The 21,077-nt window shown below is 35.4% G+C and overlaps 1 long non-coding RNA gene across 1 annotated transcript; it reads right to left on the reverse strand.

Moving 5' to 3' along the window:
- Positions 1-2,164: 2,164 nt before the first annotated feature.
- On the reverse strand, positions 2,165-3,417 carry LOC130592028 (uncharacterized). Its single transcript, XR_008970063.1, has 2 exons — positions 3,332-3,417; positions 2,165-2,365 (listed from the first exon to the last, which is right to left on the reverse strand). It is a non-coding gene; the product is annotated as an uncharacterized LOC130592028 (long non-coding RNA).
- Positions 3,418-21,077: the final 17,660 nt, after the last annotated feature.

Below are 21,077 nucleotides of genomic sequence, written 5' to 3' on the forward strand. Positions count from 1 at the left end.
ACATTGAAGTACCTCCTAGCCAAAAAAGAAGCCAAGCCTCGACTCATTCGGTGGATTTTGCTGCTCCAAGAATTCGACTTGGAGATCAGAGATAAAAAGGGAGCAGAAATTGTAGTGGCTGATCACTTGTCTAAATTGCAGTACGAGGATATGGAAGAAGGCCTACCCATTGATGACTCCTTTCCTGATGATAAGCTCCTGGCAGTCACTTGTCACCCCGTATTATGTAGACTTCACCAACTTCTGTGTGAGTGGACAAACTACCCCAGAGTTGAGTTACCAGCAGAGGAAGTAGAAATTTCTCCATGATGCCAAGAAGTACTTTTGGGATGATCCTCTTCTTTACAAGCTTTGTGCTAACACCATCTACAGACGATGTATCCCAGAGTGGGAGGTGCATGAAATTCTAAAGCACTTTCACTCCCTTCCATGTGGAGGCCATGCTGGGCCCTCCAAAATAGTCGTTGAGGTACTTCAGTCTGGTTTTTACTGGCCGACTCTATTTCATGATGCTAGTACTTTTGTTAAGTCTTGTGATGCATGCCAACAAATATGAAATATCTCCCGTAGACATGAGATGCCCCAAACCCCCATTCTGGAAGTTGAACTATTTGATGTATGGGGTATTGATTTTATGGGTCACTTTCCCTTTTCCTCAGGAAACAATTTCATACTTGTTGTTGTTGACTATGTGTCTTAGTGGGTAGAAGCCATTTCATCACCAACTAACGACTCTAAGGTTTTCATGAAAATGTTCAAAAAGATTATATTTCCAAGGTTTGGGGTACCAAGGGTTGTCATTAGTGACGGTGGATCCCATTTTCACAAAAGAACTTTTGAAGCCTTACTCAAGAAATATGGCGTCTACCATGGGACTGGTCTAGCATACCATCCTCAGACAAGTGGGCAAGTAGAAGTGTCTCGTGAAATAAAGACTATCTTGGAGAAAGTGGTAGCTAAATCTAGAAAGGATTGGAGTGATAAGTTAGATGACACATTATGGGCTTATAGAACTGCCTTTAAGACCCCTATTGGTACCACCCCTTATAGACTAGTCTATGAAAAAGCATGTCACCTACCTGTCGAACTAGAGTATAAGGCTTTTTAGGCTGTTGAGGAGTTAAACCTTGATGCTAAATTAGGAGGAGAAAAACGCCGGCCTATTACAAATCAATGAGCTTGATGAACTTAGATTGAATGCCTATGATAGTTCTCGTCTCTACAAAGAGCGCACTAAGAGATGGCATGATAAGAAAATTTTGAGCAGGGAGTTCTCTATTGGTGACAAGGTTTTATTATACAACTCTAGACTAAAGCTTTTTCCTGGTAATAAGCTGATGTCTAGGTCGTCTGGTCCCTTTTCTGTCACTAATACTAACAAGTTTGGTTCCATTGAGGTGATGATTGCAACAGGTGAAAAGTTCAAAGTTAATGACAATGTTTGAAGTTGTACCATACGGGATGAAGCATTATGGAGGAGTTATACCTTCAACCCCCATCCCCTTCTGTTTGAGGGATGAAGCATTATGGTCGTGCGGGACCTTATAAACCAGCGCTGATCGGGAGGCAACCCGATTTCTTCCCTTCCTTCTCTTTTCTTCTTTTTATTTTTTTCGTAATTTTTTGCTAAATTTTGTAGTTTGGTGAGAGAGTCAGAGGGTACTAATCACCTTTTAAAGCTATATGTGTGCAAGCTTGGTGATCAATTGGAGAAACTCATGAAATTTCGAGCCATTGCTTACTGGAGCAACGCCTGACGCCATCGGGCTGCTTCGCCCGATCGAGCCCGCAACGCAAACTGCTAAGAGCTAAAAATTGGGACCGCCCGATCGGGCGCACCTTCGTCAAACTTAAGAACGACATAAAACCAAAAAAAAAAAAAATGAACGCCCGATCGTGCCCACAACCAATTTAGAGTTGTAGAAAAAAACAAATTCACGCCCGATGCCATCGGGCAACATCGCCCGATCAGGCCCGTAACAGAAACTGACGGAAATTCTAAAGAAAACAAGACGCCCGATTTGATTGGGCTCGGGTGTAACACCCCGATAATTCTCTCTTTCTAGAAAATACTTTATAATATAAAACTTAGAGAATTACCCAGGCATTATCGCCCGTGTGATAACGTTTCGGCTTACTCAGAATTTTGCAGCAGAAAACTTACTAAAACAAAATCAACTTTATTAAACTTATGAAATAAGAACCAAACAATGTTTGAACTGAAACACACCAACTTAAAACTAATGTCTGAAAAGATAAACTCCTAGAAACAACTTAAATAATACTAATGTCACAAAAGCCTCTCCATTCCAGATTCCCCAATGGTATGCATCTTCGAACCTGTAATGTCAATGCTTTCTTGACTCTGCTCCCCCGAAGGATCACCACAGGATCAATAGGTAAAGCCATGATCACAAACACAGACAAGCACGTAATCAGCAAAGCTGAATACTACATACCAGACATTCATAACCCTAAGCATGATACTACAAAATAACTTGCAGGAATAAATAATAACATAAGTAACTAATAATCTACAGACAACTTTTACTGAACTAAACTTAACCCAACTTTTTATTACTTTAGTGGAATAGTTATTGGACGAGTTGTCCTGCCAATAAAAATGAAATGGGGCGCGACTCCGCATTTCAGAGTGACCTGCGATATCGAGGAACCTTTTGAATAAAGAGGGATGGTGATCAATCCATTCCTAGAAAAGCCATGGGCTACCACCATGTACTCCAACCCTTAGTGTCCAACTCTAGACGTGCACTAGTCTAAAGTTTATAACTTATTCTCGTTTCACTTTACGTTAAATATATTTTATTACTTGTGTTGACACAACCAAGCAAATAACACATAATAAATAATCACACAATCATAACAGAATTCTTTTTATCTTTGGATTAACAAGTGTTCACAACTTATCAATCAAGACTCTTTTTATTTCTTTTTATCCTTTGTTGAACCTAGCCAACAGAAATCCGTACCTTTATATAGGTATAACTCATATTTACCAAATAAGATCCACGGTTCTTATAAGATAAATAAATAATCTCAAAGAATCTATGTAACACATGATTCCAACTTACTTACATTAATTCACTCACGAATTAATACCAAAATGAACTTATCTGCTTGCATCAAATTCCATACAAACAGTCATACTCATAAATATTCTTAGTTTACATGTAGCACACAGGCAAGTAACATGAAAACAATTTCAGTAAATCATATATATGAACAACAAAGTCCTATACATGATACTAATAAATAAAAACATCCCTAATGCATGTTTCTAAACCATATAGCACGTAGACTATGTACGTACCTTGTGTAAACGAAACGGTAGGCCACTTTTACTCTCTAAAAGTCCCCTACTATGAATTCTCCGCCTAGAAAAATAAAATGACCAAGTAAATACTTTGAACTAAAAATTTACAGCAACTTTAAAAACGTCCCAAACCCTTTTAAACGTCTTTAAAATCGTTTTTATGTATTAAACTTTCATTATTTTTAATCCCTAGTATAGTAAAACTATTCTAGTGATTAAAAATCATTAAAAACCTTAAAATACTACTTTTTGAAATTCCAGCATTTATAAAAATTTATAAACCTTCTGAAAATATATTTAATGCATATAAAAATCATATTCTAATCAAAACTCATATTTATACTTTAAATATATAGTTTCTAGTGATTAAAACCCTAAAAACTATATCTTTCATAATAAAAACTGAAAATAATAAATCTGAAATTATTATTTTTACACATATGAAAACCGAAAATATATTCTTCATATAATATAATAATTTAAAACATAAACATGCTAATAAGTAATAAAATAATATAAAAACTAATACTTTAATGGAATCTTAGAGAAGAAGAAAAGAAAACAACGACAACAAGGAGGAGGAAAAAGGCGCCGGCAGCTTGTGACAGCAGCAAGGGCGGCGACAGCAAGGATCTTGGCTCAAGAAAATATTTGTGACGTTTCTTGTTCAACAAGAAACTTACTTAGCGAAGAAAAAGATTTTGGGAGGAATATGGAACTCACGCACAAAGGAAGAGGAGGGGAAAAAATGTCGAAGGAGGAGGAAGAAAAAAAAGTGAATGGCGTGATGTATATAAAATAATTGTGTGGGATAAAATAATTGGGTTTTAGGATATTTACATAAAGGCTAATCCTTTTAGGTTTAGGAAAAGAGATAAGATTTAAAAAGATTTGATGACTAATAAGATGATCAACTTAGGACTTTAATCATCTTTTTATCTTTTTAGGAGTTTCGATTCCCTTAAACTTCTTTTTCAAAAATACTTTTAATATTTAAACTTTTATTAAGACATGCTTAATTAAAACATTTTCAATTTTATTAAGCTATGAAAATATTTTTAGTTGACTTTTAAAAATAGTCAACCCTTTTTAAAGTCAAATCATTTTCCAAACTCATTTGGATTTAAATATAACTACATAAATACTTTAATATATTTATGAAAATCCTTTAAAAATGTGGGGGATTACATCAGGGGCCTTCTACTTTCATTAAAGAGGTTTTTTCCTTTCTTTCACTCACTTTCTCTCACACACTCTCTCTCCTCCAAACCCTAACCCCCAAATTCTCCCACCTTCTTCTCCAAAAACTCACCTTCCACCATTGAAGACCTCCACTTAAATCCTCAAACTTTCACCAATTTACCTCCCTCATCACTCCCTACCCATCTCTTACTTCACTTTCTTCACTTTCTTCCACTCTATCTCTCACCTCCATCTTCTTCTTCTTCATCCCTTCCACCATTAAAGTGAGGTTGAGTGGGTACAAGCTTTCTCTTCTCTTCCACCATTAAAGAGTGAGTAGAAGCTTCTCAATTCTTGGGCATTCAAGCACTATGTTTACAAGGCGATGAAAAAATGGCACCGGCTCACAACAACCACCACCACCACTACCACCACCGGTCATCGCCCGGGACGACACCTTTCCGGATGTCATTTTCTCCACCGAAGAATAACGAGAACGATTTCAGCGCCTCAAGGGGCGGGAGGTGATTCCTACTACTTTTCTTGACATTGAGTTCTTAAGTAAATTAGGGATTTCCTCTGAATTTAAGGACTTTATGAAGATAATTGGCATGGAATCCTTTTTTTCCAAACATGTTAACACATACCCTGTGCTTGTCTATGAGTTTTATAGTAGTCTACCTATCACCCACCCTCGAACCGGACCGATATCACATGTGACCTATAGGCTACTTAATTAGGATTTCACACTTACCCTCTCGGAGTTTGCTAGAATACTCCGTGTCCTAAATCGGGGGGAAATTGGGCACCCCCCCAATTGCCATCACCGCGATATTTACTACGCCATTACGGGTGACGACACTGATTTCAACCTCCAACATTGTCATGCTAAATATATCCACCAACCTATTTTTAAAATTTGGGTTCCATTTATGTCGAAAACATTGTTTGGGCGGGTAGAAGGCCAACTAATTCGGGGGGATGAGCTTTACTTGATAGGCAGTTACATGTACCGAGGCACCCCGCGCCGTTTTCACTATAACATACCCCCATCACGTTGCGCTCCAAATGGAGCGTATCTCCACCACCTACCTTAAGCGGCGCGTCGACGGCATGTTGACCTCTCGTCTCATAGTGAATGGGGGGTTAATTACTCTGTTTTCCCGGACCATTCCCGGTTTTGATGAGACTCGTTACCAGCCGGCCTTAGGCCCGACATTACTTGACTATGCCTACCTCACTCGCCTGCACTGGTTAGATTAGGGTGGGGATACCTACAAGTGGCGCATTAACGGGATGGCTTCCGTCGAACTGCCAAACGCTTTAGCGAAAATCAAACCTGGCCAACCTCATTACCATCTTCCTATTTCTGGTTCTGACTTTCCTCATCCTATTCCCTCGATACCCGAGCGTACCTACCATCGTCATCCAGCCCTCATTGAGGATATCCCCTCTACTTCTGATGCTCCCCCTCCCCCATATTCTATTGTTCCTCCCTCTTTTGATTTTCAGGAGATGATGAGCATGTTCCAGCGGATGGAGACTGACATTACGGCCAACACGGCAGCTATCCAAGGCATCAGCCAGCAGGTTGATGCCAATGGTGCACTTCTACAGAACCTCAGTCAGCGTGTCAATACATTGGCCAATGATCAACACCTGGCTCTGTATTTGATGTAAGACGAGAACTGGCGCCTTCATTGAATTGTTGAGCATGATGCACACCCTTCTTGGTACACTTGGAACCCGAGCTACTGCCAGTCGGGATCCTGTAGCCAAGGCGGTGGCGGTGAGGATGATGGAGGTGACGATGACGATGGTGAGGATACTCTCATGGATGACTGATATCCATGTCACTCTTTCCCCTTGTTGCAATGCGGTCATTGCGACGTTCAGGTTGGGGGAGGAATTCTGTAAGTACTACTCTCACTGTTACTGCTTTTTAGATGGATTAGTTTTACCATGCTCTTTAGGCTAGCTAAGTTAGTTAATTGCTTTAAAATAAAAACAAAAACAACAAAAAAAATGAAATATTGCTGAAAAAAATACCAAAAATACGAGTTGAGCATGAATAATTTAATTGCTTCCCTGTGCCCCGAACTTTACTTTGAAAAATGATTAAACTCATTATATTGGATAGTTGGGCATTTGTGATTGGGATGTTGTGATGTGATCTCTGATTGCCTTGGTCTTGAGTAGATTTTGATGATAAAGCGCCTACTTTAACTGCATGCTTGAATTGGCTACATTGTAAGAATTCATTCTAGCCTTCGGATGTATATTTACGTCCGAACTATCCTTGTGTGTTAATTTATCATATCATTCTTATCTTGACTTTGGCATTGTACTCGTTGATTTCTGATGACTTTGGACATGTGCTCTGATAGAGGCGTTCATTTGTTTGATTTTTTTTAGCCTTAGAATTATTAAAAGAATCACTTTTTCCTTCCTAGTCCCGCTGAGCCTAATGACTTTTTGGATCTACATTAAGCCACATTACATGCCTTGAGCCTTTTCAATGTTTATTGTCCCAAGCCTAGCTTGGGGGAGCATTTGTTAGGTTACTAATATATTGTGCGGTTGATTTTGCGGGTTGATTGGAAAATAGTATGTCTTGTTGACACGAAGTGAAGTGAAAGAAGAGAAAAGAATAAAGAAAAAAAAATAATAACACATGAAAAGTCTCCATGATTTCCATTCATTAAGTTTCTAGAAATCACGATTCATAAACAGAAAAAAGAAAAACAAAACAATACATTTTGTTGAAAACTACATTCAAGGAGACAATTGTTGGTTGGTTCAAAAAATCTAAAGTTGGTCATTATTTTGGGCATGGGAGTTGTTTTTACCACACCTAGTTGTACTAGTGCTATTTGCTCCCCTATTCTGGGATTTTCCACCACATTCCTCAAATGATTCTCATACCTTTACCCGAGCCCCCACATTCCTCAAATGATTCTCATACCTTTACCCGAGCCCCATTACAACCCTCAGAAAGACCTTTTGAGCATGTGTTTGAATGTTTATTGAATGATACAAAGTCAATGTATCAAAGTTGAAGTTTAAATTTGTTATTCGAGTCGACTTGATTAGGATGAGCGATATTGTACCTTTTCTAAACACATGAGAGTGTGAGAGGGAAGGGATATTATGGTTGGGTTGATGAGCGATCGAGCACAATTTATGCTCACCACAAAAATTGAGAGGAGTGACACCTTGGTGAGTCCCTTTTCACGATGTGCGAGTTATGTAGGGCAGCTATGTCTGACAATCTGCTTAAGTGATTGGTGGTCAAAGTGATATGATCAAATGAACTTGAATTTTGCTTGCTTGAAGGGTTTTGAGTTGAAAATGTTTGAGTTTGAGTTTCATATTTTGAGGGGTGAAGCAATTCTATTCATATTCATGTTGTGCCTTGCTTAGAGACAAGCAAAGGTTTAGCTTGGGGGAGTTTGATGTTATAGTTTTATATAGAGTTTTTCTCCCCTACTTATATGCTAAAAGTGATGTTTATGGTGCTCTTAGGAGCCATTTTGTACTAACTCTCTCCATCTAGTTGTGGTTTGCTGTTTTGTGTTGTATTGCAGGTTTTAGGGAACTATTACCTACTTTATATATGTTACATGACCGCTACACTGGATTAGAGAGGTTGGACGCTGAGTCCCGAGATCCGGAAGATTCTTTCCGGAACTTTGAGCAAAAGAAGAGCCAAGAAACGAGTGAATGCTGATCGGCCTGATAGGATCGGGCGGTACAGCCCGATCGGGCGCAGAAGTAACATAAGAATTTCTGTTGCGGGCCCGATCGGGAGTTGAAGCCCAGTCAAAGTTCGCTGCTTCGCCCGATCGGGCGACATGGCCCGACAACATCGGGCGCCCCTAGCAAATCCGAAGCGCAGCTGCTGAACTATTAGGCCGCCCGATGACATCGGGCGCCTATGATTTTGACCTGGTTTCTCTATGTTGGAGCCCGATTCTATCGGGCCACATTACGCAACGCGTTTTTTAATGAATACCGGGCTGATTTTTTAGACTTTTTGCTATATATTTTAAGACTTGTTACAAATAGAAAAATTAGAATTTTTAGAAGACATCTTATTATTAGTTTTCTCTATAGAGTGTTTCAAGAACCTTAATTTAGTGTTTTTTATTTCAATTCAAGATCGAACCTTTTTCTTATTCACAAGTTCAATATAATTTGGTAATCTTTCTTTATCACTTCTTCTATTGTTAATTAGATTCTTTTCTTAGTTATTTGCAATGTTTCAAAGTATGAGTTTTTATATTAATTCTGTTATTGTTTTCATAATTATGAGTAAGTAGTTTTATTTCTTGGATTGTGGGAATCTATGTATGCAATGAGGGATTAGTAGATTAGTTTGATTACCTTGTATTTCAATTGTTTACTATGGTTGAATCTTCATGCTAGATTTATAAGTTAGGCCTGATTTATATTTCTATTATTGCAATACTGAATCTGCTTCGAGAGGAGATATACCCTCTAGGCTATCAATTATTAGGCAAAGTGACCATTGACCATGCGAGAGCAGCTGGGTGATCTTTGAGGGAGGTAATGTTCGAGAGAAATTACACGTGCCCTACACAATTTGACTTATTAAGTGATTATTATTCGTCCCTGATTTCCCGAATTGTATGCGCAGTGATCCATGATTCTAGTGCTTTATTAATCGATTTATACCTTCTTATTTAGTTCTGTTATTTGCTTAGTTTAGTAGCACAACTATTTTCATCTGATTTTGTTAGTGTAATATTAGAGTTCAGATATAATAATATAACTTTCTCCCTGTGGATTCGATCCTGACTTCCCTAACTACTAGTTAGTGGACCTTAGGTTATTTTTGATTAGGTGATACGACTTTAGCCTATCATAAAAGCCCAATCCTAGGTCTCATTTGCTCCATGTATGCCCTAGTTAGATTCAATTCCAAACCCATATAGTACGAAGTCCAAACTCTAAAATCCAACCATCTTTTGGTCTAGGCTACTTACTCTAAATGTTAGTTCAAAGTCTAGTCCTCCCTAAGACTATAACGGCCCAAATCCTCGAGTTTTGGTTTTTGTTGGTTTTTCTTTCCACATTTAGTGATTGAATTTTTGTTGATTTACCATTTGTCATGTTTGTGTTAGAATTTTTGTTCAATATGTTCCATATATTTGGTGATTTTTTTTGAGCCATTGGACTAGTGGTTTGTATGTTGTTGTAATGGTTTGTCAAGAGACAACTGCTTTTTATTTGAATTAGGGCTTAACTGATCCAAATCTGTTTACTTAAGAGATGCATCTTGATGTGCGTCTTGCAACCGCAGATGTGAATGGATATTATTTGTTACCTAAAATCAAAATATTATTAAATAATATGTTTTGGGATCGGAAATCACTTGTCTAAAGGATAGAATATAATTTTTCATAATGTCCTCTAATTTATAATTTTTTTATTAAAAATATAATTAATTATTATTTCGAAAATGAACTATAAAAATATAATTAATTATCATGAATAATTAATTGGGCTTTAAAAATTGAGCTTACAATAAATGAATAAGCTTGTCATTATTAAAAATAATTTTGGGCTTAACTCTTCAGATTGCTCTTCCTTTCGATAGGACCAATTAGGACGACATTATGTTTCATCATTGGATACTAAATAAGGAGACATGATTATGTGTCTACAATAAGTGTTTTAATTTTTTTTTGAAAAAACTATTTAAGTTAACTATTTTAAAAGTCAAAATAATTTAGAATTGTCAAATGTTAACTTAATTTGACAAAAGTTTTATTTAATGATTGTAAATTATTAAATTAGATGATTCAAATTAAATCTTATATTTCCTAGTTCAAATAGGATATCCAAAATCTATAAACATGGATTTAAAACCCAATCTTCCTATGTATTACAAATCTCAAATATTTTTTCCTTTCACTCGGCTCTAGGCATGTAAGTTTGGCGGGTCAAGTAAGACACATGACCTATCCCTGTCCAAATGAGGTTGTTATGGGTTTAGGTTTGGCGAGGGGTGGGGCGAGGATGGGGATGAAAACGTATCATGTAATGGGTGGTGGAGCGGGTATGGATTTATGTTATACCCTCCCCATCCCCATTCGCCCTACTTCTTTTGCATAGAGTTCTTGCTAAAGAAGACGAACTGCTTTACAAGATACACCTTTTATTTTCATCCTAAAATTTCTATATTAAAGATAATTTTGATCTTAAATCACTCTTTTTTTCTTGCATTTCTTAATTACCCAATTATTAATTATTCTCTAATATAAGATTTAGTTCTGATAATATATGAAAATTTTCTTCTATTATGTTATGTTGTGGTAGTATTGGCAGAATGTGTTTTGTACGATAGTTGGGGCCGGTGCGAAGCAAGTACAAAGTAGGTATGAGTACCCACGCGGATGGTAGGGAAAGTATGGTTTTAAATACTTACCCGTTGGGGGAGGGGATGGCTCTGAAAGTTCCCCCAAAATGGGTTGCGTTGGGCGGGATGGGGATGATATTTTTAGGCGGGTGTGGGTGTGGAGGTACCATCCTTCGCATACGCCCCACTTAATGGACATTCCTACTCGGCTCTTTCTCCTATGCCTCTCACAAGATCTCTCTCCTTCCTCTTTTACCTTATTGCCCCACCTCCCTCCTTCCTGAGATAGGACAGGTTTAGAAACCTATCGTCCCATATCTGGCTGGAAGGGAACTTGATTCTTAATCTAGGTTAGACTATCACACACAAGACTCGCTTGATCTCTCATCGAGACCCACTCACTTCCATCTCCTTTACGTCTACTACCATTGCCACTTGGTCGCTTGGTATCTTGAAACCTCTTTGCTTGCGGGGGCAGGAGCGGAAACGTCTGAGAGAGCGCTTCGCAAAAGAATCGTGTGGCGCGGTGAAGTTTCCGATTTGGGTTCCAAATTCGGATAACAGGTTAGTGAACCAGAGGTCAGAATTCGATTCTCTTTCGCTATCAAGAGTGGAAAGACACCTGGATCGAGTCTTTTTTTTCACTTCAGAAACTCTTTTAACTCTCCTTCGAGTTAAGGCTAAGGCACTCCTTAATTCCAAAAGAAAATATTAGCAGTGGAGGAAGTCTTTGGGAAGTTACGTTTGCTGCATCTTTTATTACCGCTTTATTGCTTGCTTTATAGCCTACAGATCTGTGCACAGTAACACATGACATAAAGGTGATAGGATTCGAACCTATGGCCCTCTATACCCAAAACAAATGCGCTGACCAAATTGAACTACACCTCAAGGTTCAAATATGGAAAATCCCACATTGGATACTTAGGCACCTAGAGATGAGGAAGGCCGTATTAATTGACGAAATGCTTCGGGGAGTTGTAAATAAGCGTAGATGCTTTTCATATTGACGATATTATTATTGTAAGTTTCATGATTTAGTTTTGTAGTAATTATATTCAAATTTTAGATTTAAAATATAGAGTTTGATTGGTGTTTGAAGTATTCATTTTGAGGGTTTTAAAGGTGAAAATCATTAGTATGTATATTATGGATTGAAAGGTTGAAAATTTGGTGTTTAATAAAGCATTTTCAAAGGTTTTAGAAGGCTTTTAGTGTTTAATTTATTGCTGAAAATTTATTAATGATGGGTTGTTGATTAATAGTTGGTACTTGTAGGAGAAGAATACTCTAAGTGACTTTTAATGCTCAAAAATGACACAAAGGATAATTTATAAGTTTATATGAGGTACATGCATGCCTATCATGTACTCAATATTCTTTATTAAAATTAGTATCATGCTTAAAAACTTTGATAATTATTAGATAAGATTGTTTGTGATGAAATATGGCATGAATAGGTGAGTGTTTTATGGAATTGCATGTTTATTTTATTTATTATATGTTTGTATGGATTGGTGATACAAGCATGCAAAGAGATTTGATCATTTATTAATCATGGATTATTTATTACCTGTGAATGGTAATGGTTGGTTACGAAATTAATTGTTGTATTATTCCACGTCTTTTTTTTTTAATTACTCCTTCATTATATATTAATCGTGGAATTTGATTGAGTAAAGGGATATCTTATTGAAATTGGTTTATTATTAATATCATTCAACAATAGGATAAAAGAAATTAATGGTTATTATGTGATCATCGCGATTAATCGAAATAAAATAAATATAGAGTGATGTAAATTGTGTTTTGGTTGTTTCGGAAATTGGTTATTGATTAATCTATTAATTACGTAATGTGAAAGAGAACGAACAAGAATACTCGGGATTTGTGCACATCTAGAAAACTGTAAATAATAATTGTGTCTCCCCATTTTAGAAGCCAATGATACCTAACGTCATCTTAATCGGTCCATTCCAAAGGAAGAGAAATCCAACCAGCTAAGTCGATATCATTTAAAGAACTCAAGTATATTTATCTATTCTGATCCCAATTTTAAAAGTCCGTGTAAAATATTCAAGATAATTAACTTATATCTCAAAGCGCAATTTTTTAAAAGCCTAATTAATTATTCTTGATAATTAATTGTATTTTTTAAAAATATTTTCTAATGAAAAAGGTATTACGAAGAAAATCATATTTATAAGGTATTTTGTATAACAATAATATTTGGTCATATCTTGTGCGGCGCACAACCGGATGCATCATGCGCACCCCGAATGTGCGGTATCGATACAGTTAATGAAACACAAAATCGCAAAATCACATGTGCTGATGCAGAGGCATACGTACGGCGCACATCATTTTTAAAATCTTCCGCGCGATTTTCAAGATTATTTTACTAAGAAAAGCCTCATGTTCTACACGATTTTTGGATACTTTCACACACTCTCATACACCTTTTTACACACTTTCTTAACCTTTAATACGCTCTCTCACTCAAATATTCTCACATACTCACACATGCTTTACGAACATAAACTCCCAAACACTTTAAATATTTCATACATACTTTCGATGTTTCATTGATTTCATTAAAAGTTCAAGATTTCTCCTCCTAAGGACCTTTATTCAAGATTTAGGCGAAAAAAGTATAATTCCTGAGAATAAATTCTAATTTATTTCTGATTACTAACAATCAACTTTTCATAATATAGATCCTCAAAGTTTTTATGTCTTCTTGGATATTCTTCTCTAATATTTCCTTTTTTTTATATATCATTCTATATTTCTATCTCATATTTTTGTCCAATATGCTTATGACTTTAATGGCCTTCACATGTTTATTTTTAATAAACACAAGACAAAAATAAATATTTTCATACTTAAATTCTAATTGGACCACCAGTTAGGTTTCTTGTAATTTGATTGCATAAATTACTATCAACAAAACTAGTCTTTTGTATTTGATGGACGAATTAGATTTATTTTTAGATTACGTGAATATATTATGTGCTTATTTCATAAAACTTGAACATGAATCATATTAAGCTAACAATGGGCAAATTTGATTCCTGATCATATTCGTATCCTGACCCGCAAATCCAATCTTTGGTTCATCGACCAATTATAAAGTTATGACGGAAGAAATCTATATTGGATAAGTCCCCAAGTTGTCTTTATAGTTTTCTCAAATATCCAATTAGGTTTAGGAGTCTTCCCTTAAAAATTAGTCGGCGACTTTTTCCAAAACGAATTTCAAAATCCAGAAAACATTTACAATGAGGCAGTCAAATATGCGCTTACCCCGCATAGCTAATAAAAATATGCCTACAAGTGTTGAACAGAAGGAGTTGGACCCATGACTAGGGATGACAATCCAGTCCGAATCCGAATGAAAAAATCCGAGTCGACTTTGACAAAAAAATAATCCAACCCCATTACAAAATTCCGACTCCGAGTTGGAGGAGGGGTGGAGTTGGATCCCATAAAAAAATCTGACTCCAACTTTAAGGCAATTAGTCCTTTTTTATTTATATTAATGTATTATGTATGTATGATTTGACTACGACTTTGAGACAATTGTATTTATATAAGATTTTCAAACGATAGTTAAAAAAATAGTAATGAAATTAGATTATTTGTACAATAGATGATTTCTCTTTAAAGAATTGGGGCAAAAAATGTTGGATCGGGTCGGAGTCGGGTGTTATGATTCTAAGTCGGGCTGGATTCAGATTCTCAATTATATCATGATGATTAATTGTAAATTAAACCCGTAAAATATTTCAAGTCCATTTTAAGACCCCAATTAAATATCTATTATTTTAATGGATATCTTCATCAATGCTTTTATTATCTTTAGTAAACACTTTGAGCATAAATTAGATTTTGCTTTCCGTAAAATTCAATCCCCGGATTTTTAGGGATAAACATAGCATCTTCAAAGCACGCATAAGATAAAAAATCGAATATGCTGGAATATGCGCTGGACGCGGCGGCTGCGCTCAGCGCGCCACGTGCGACAACGCATTGGCCAGGCCACGTTAGGCGCGCCAATGAGCGTCTGACACGTGGACTTGTGACTCACACAGAGTCCTACGTCTAACACAAGTCCTGTGTAAGATGCAAGCTATTTTTCTATCTTTTCAAAAATGCGTTTACACATGTTCGCATAAGATTGGAAAGACCACGATAGACGCGCTAATATGCGCCTAATGCGTGTCATTGCGCCTGCCACGTAGGACTGCGCCTGACGCAATATGAGCGAACAACACCATTTTCTTCTGCTTATACATATAGGCTGATTTCCTGAATCAAATACGAATTTTCATTATTAATTTACGAACACAAAATACTTATGAATACTATTACGAATCTCAAAATACTTCAACCCTTTCAAATTAATTTCAAGTCCTAATCATACTACGTTCCTCGTTCCACGATTGGTCCTCCTGAAGGTCGTTACGCTCTTCGATCTAAACCGCATAGGTATACTCCTGAGGATCCTTGAATAATCAATTATATGTATTGTATTTAAATTACTTACAGGTTTTTTCATGATGTAGATACTTGATTGATAATCATGATTGTTTGTAAATTCTAACCCTTTCATTAATCTTGTATATAATATTCTTGATTGCCTTATTTGTCCTATGCATTATTTTATCACCGACATGATATTATTCTCAAACAAGACCTAAAGAACTGTTCTAATCAATTCAGATAATATGGACAACTTTTTAGGACCTTGTAATCTGTTTGCATAATAACTTGTCACTAAAAATATAGTCTTTTTTTTTTGTGTTTCCTGAACCAACCTAGACTAATTATTTTTAGGGTATTTAAAACATTATATGATTATTCTTTTGCATAAAATCAGTAAGGAATCGTTATTTAGTAGAGGCCAGCAATGAGTAATATAGTTCCTAACTGTATTGTACCCTCACCCCCAAACTCAATTTTTGGTTCCTGTCTATCTATGGAGTCATGATGGGGAAATCTACATTGGATAAATCCCTATTGTTTCAATATCCAATTATGTTTATGTTTCGTCCTTCAAAGAATTGTTGGCGCCTTCAAAAAACATATTTTTAAAAAAACCTTAGCAATGAGATAGTCAAATAAATGCGCTCACATGACCACATGTAGGATTAAAGGATCGGAATAGAAAATCCATGCCTACAAGTTTTGCGACTTCACTAGGGAGGATTTTAAAAAATTAATTTTTTTAAATGAGTGGGTGAAAGTTGAAAAAATACGATTCCTTCTCCTTTTATGCCTTAGAATAATATATTGTTTTGCATATGCATGGCTATTGTTCAGCCACCATAAGGACTCGTTACCTTGTCTCATTAGCACATGTTCTATGTGTGAGGTAACCCCGGGGGGTTTGCGCTTTGTACTTCCAAAAAGCTTCCTGAGCGATAGTGTTGGATCTTAGTTATAAGCAAACCTACCCGACCATGGCATTTTTTATCTCGTTCATGACCTGAGAACTGGAGTGTATTTTACATGTGGCCGACTTTATAAGCAAAGGTACGAAGCATAGGATCAATGTTTTAGTTATGGTTCCTTTCAGCCTTAACCTAAACCTGACAATAGTTGAATGTAGAACTGGACTTTAGGTTGAGAACTCTTGCATCCATGTTACCTGACATCTTTGTGTGATTGCAATTCTTGCATGTGATTATCCAGTCAAAATTGTCATTATTATGCGTCGTTCCCAAAATCGCGTCTAAACTAATCGTCGTTTTTTTTCCGAACTCTCGTCAACTTATCAATACGCATGTCGAGGAGCAGTACACCAAATGCATTAATTTGCGTCTGGCGCACCGTTCCTGCGCCAGACGTATAGCTTGCGCGGCCCTTAGTGTGGCACACAGTCTATTCGTCCCATGCTTATTGGTCTTTTGATCTTTGTTTGAGTCTAAAATAACAAGTTTGCGTCAATATTGTCTGTCAAAATTGTTGTTGTCATTGTGTCAGTTGTCGCGTCCTGAAATTATGATTAATTCGAAAATTCTATCCCCATCTTTTACCAAACTTTATCTTTCATCTTCTTTTTTGCGAAAAATGATGTTCCATCTTTTTTTTTAAATTTCATCCTCATCTTTTATTTCATTCTCCTATCCTTTTTAAAAATTTCATCCCATCTTTAATCTCCTATCTATTTCAAAAATTCTATCTACACCTTTTTTTCATTAAAAATATCCATCTTTTTTTTATCACATATCTTTTTTCTAAAATTCATCCTTTTTCTCTATCCTATCTTTCTATGTATATTATCCATCATATGTGTACATCATCTAGGATTCCTTTTACTGTCTATCTTGTTGTAAAAGTTTCATCCATTTAGGAATTCTAACTGCATTAGAAGTTTATCTGACCAAGTTTCACTCCATTTAGAGATCTTCACCTCATCTAAGTCTATCAATGTTAGGAGTCTTAACCTTGTCTAGGTTCACCCATCTAAGAAGTCTAGGTCATTAGAATTCTTGTCATCTTAGAAGTCTATAGTCCATAGAAAGTCCATGCATAATAGATTCTAAAACCATTAGGATTTTGTCCATCTTAGGAGTCTAAATCCATTAGAATTCGTTCATCTTAGAGCAATGTCAATGGTGAACAAAAAGTTCACCGAATTTCCCTCACTCATGTTTTGTTCATTTCATGAACAAAAATATCACCTTCATTCCACTCATGAACAAATAAATCATCACTATACCTCATTTCATTTAAAAAAAAATATTTCGAAATATGTTAATATGGGTATCATTTTATAGAGGGATAAATTATGAATTTTGTTATAATTTTTTTTTATAAAGGAACTTTTCGGGAAATTCTATGGAAATTTCCACAAAATTTCCCATACCCAGGACATGTCACAACTTGTCATTAGCTTGTTTTGTGTAGTTTAGGACGAACAATTTTTTCACATTGAACAATGAACAATTTGCTCATGTCATGAACAAACTATTATCACCAACGAGGGACGTGTTTTTTTTGTTCACTCAAAAAAAATTGCAATTTCATGAACAATTGTGTCACCATTGTCATTGCTCTTAGGAGTTTTGAATCCATTAGAGTACCGCCCATATTAGAAGTCTAAAACCATTTGAATTCCATTCATTTTAGGAGGCTAGGCCTAGGTCCATTAGAGTTTCATGCATATCAAGAGTCTAGCATCCTCAAAAATTCGTCGAATCTAGAATTCTAACGTCATTAAAAGTCTATCAAGTCCAGGATTATGAAGTCATTAGAATTGTATATCAATTAGGACAGAATTCATACTACGGTCCCTCTACATTGCGTAGTTCATCATTCATACACTTCATGCATAACTAAAGTTATTAGGCATTTAGGGGTCTCATTGCATCCATACTCTCCATTTCATCTCATGCATATCCCGCATTTAGCAGTCCTGGACTACAAGCGATATGATTCCCTCTTTGGTGATATGTAGGCAGCCTTTACATGTTCGAACGCATAGATTGAGTCATGCATATAGACATTAGGTCTAGGTGCATCGAAAAGAGTCATGCATACATGCATTAGGTCTAAGTGCATCCAAAAAAAATCATCATGCATTTAGTATATTCAGATTCGTTCCTAGAAGCTCAACTTTTAAATAAACATACATTTTTTTACTCCCTTTCTTTCTCTCCGTCCTCATTCTATCTCTAAATCTCCTTTGATGATCTATGTAAAAATCAAGTGACATTGAAATGGGTTGTTGAATGTCGAGCAACAACTTGAAATGGCTAGAGCTTTAGCCAAGTTGTCTAGTATGATGGAAGAAATAGCTGCAAGGCTTGAGAAGGTTGAGTCCGGTGAATCTCCTGGATTCAACGAGAAATTGAAGAGTGTTTTTTATAGTGAAACCAATGCAAATTCCTATTTTGAGCTCACTGAATGGGAAACTTCCAGAAACATTATCTCAACTGACATCCCTAAATACAAAAATCACCTCAAATACTTGGGTCTTGATAGCTTCACAAGATTATATAATGTGTGTATCCAGATTGAGAATGACTTGCTAAAAATGTTGAATATAATGACCTCAATGTTATAGAAGTAGACACATCACTAGCTCAATTGCTCATTAAAGCATTTGCACTCGCTTTGTAATCCCCCGTAAAGTTATGAATTTTACAAATATATTTTAATGTTTTTATATTTAAATATATTTTAGTAATTGAATGATTTATTTTTTTAAAGGTTGACTATTTGAAAGTCAAAGGAATTATTTTAATGATTTAAATAAGTATAACAGTTTGTCTAGACATGCTTTGAAAATATATTTGAAAAGCTTAAAACACTTTTTGGATTTGGAAAAGGATTCGTAATTGGGTATGAGGAACCCAAACACTAAATTTATTAACCATTAAACTCTAGTTTGAGCCCAATTACCTTTCCCTAAGCCCGCCAGGGGAAACTATAAAAACCCTAATTTTTCTCATACAACTTTATTTTCTCTATCCTCCTTTTTTTTGCTAAAGATTTCGACCTCCTCCTTTTTCTCTCTCACGTTTTCCTCCTCTCTCTTCCTCGCTGGGCGACCACCACCTCGCCACAACCACCGTCGGTCGTTGTCCCGCCGCCTAGTGTTGCGAGTTTTCTTTCCTCCTCTTCCTTTGCTTTTGTTAATTTCTTCCTCCTTAAGCTTTATTTTAATGGAAAATTTATGTTTTTAGGAATTTTTTTTTATTATGATTATGTTTAAAAGTTATAGTTTGATGATTTAATTGTGAATTATGTATTGAAGAAATAAAAATTTAGATTTACTTATTATGTTTGAATTGGAATTTTAATTATCAAAGCATGAATTATAATGGTTTTAATTGAAGGTTGAAAAATCATAGTAGTATATTATAGTTTATGAAAATTGATTATTATTATTATTATTATTATTATTATTTTAGTTAAATATGTTTAAGTATGTTCAAAAAGATTTTTAATATGTTATATGTTGCTGGAAATTCAAAGAGAGTGTTGATGATGGTGTTTTATGAGTTTAAAAGATGAGTTTTGGGAGATTTGACAACTAGTATATTAGTACTATACTAGGAGGCTTTAATTTAATACTTAAGTTTTATGATGGAAAAGGTTTTTAAAACACTTTTAACAAGGGTTTAAAGTATTTTATTATTACTGTAAATTTATAAGGGATTGATTGTGGATTTATATTGGTTGTTTTAGTTTAGTTAGTGTCCAGAAATAATAATAATGGTAATATTCATTTTATAATTTTAAAGAAATTTCACATCTATATCCACGGTAATACTACTTCATCTCTTAATATCATTATGATCTATACCATTTTGGAAGGTGGTATTGATAGTTAACGAAATTTTAGGAATGAAAAACATAATTGGTAATACAATTTCATTATTATGAATATTGATCTAAGACTTTCTAACAAAATGACACCAAAATTCATCAACAATACCACCATTTATGATCGCTTATCAAACGGAATTTCACAGTTATAACATGATTAAGCACAAGCACTCTAGAGGAAAATGTTAAATTTTGCTAAGCTAGATAATTGCGTAGCAAGAAAGATTGGCCAACTAAGGTTCACCGATATGTACAAAATATTTAAATTTTGTGTCTTATCATTTTTTAACTTTTATTAACTGATATCATAAATCAAGAAACTAAAAGTAGTGATTCTAGTTTCATTTTAATTGCTACACTTTGATATTTTACACTATTCACAAATTTCACTTTGACCATCATTTGTGATTTATACGCGGATGACAATATAGTCATGTGGGGTCTTGTTAGATTCATCATATATAACATGTATTTTATTAATATGTACTTTTTATAATTTTTACAAATACAAAATCAAAGATATATGTACTCAAAGTTTTGCATTGGCATGCGTGAAAAGTGTAAGTGTGTAGATTAAAATGAAACGGAGGGAGTATTATTACCCTTACGTCTCGTTTGGTAGTTGTTAATAAATTGTGGTAATGTGTATGAATTTTAAGTGAAATTTTATTAGGGAAGCACTCTTAAAATCTCCATAGGGAGATATTTTTTCTCCATTAGCAAGCAACCTCACCCCTAAACTTGTGTTTTTGTCTCCAAGGGGAAGCAATTTTCATTACCACTCATTATTACCTACAAGGTGGTATTGGATATGAATGAACATTCAAGAAGGAA

The sequence above is a fragment of the Beta vulgaris genome, chromosome 6 (genome assembly GCF_026745355.1).
Source record: "Beta vulgaris subsp. vulgaris cultivar EL10 chromosome 6, EL10.2, whole genome shotgun sequence".
Classification (NCBI taxonomy): domain Eukaryota; kingdom Viridiplantae; phylum Streptophyta; class Magnoliopsida; order Caryophyllales; family Amaranthaceae; genus Beta; species Beta vulgaris.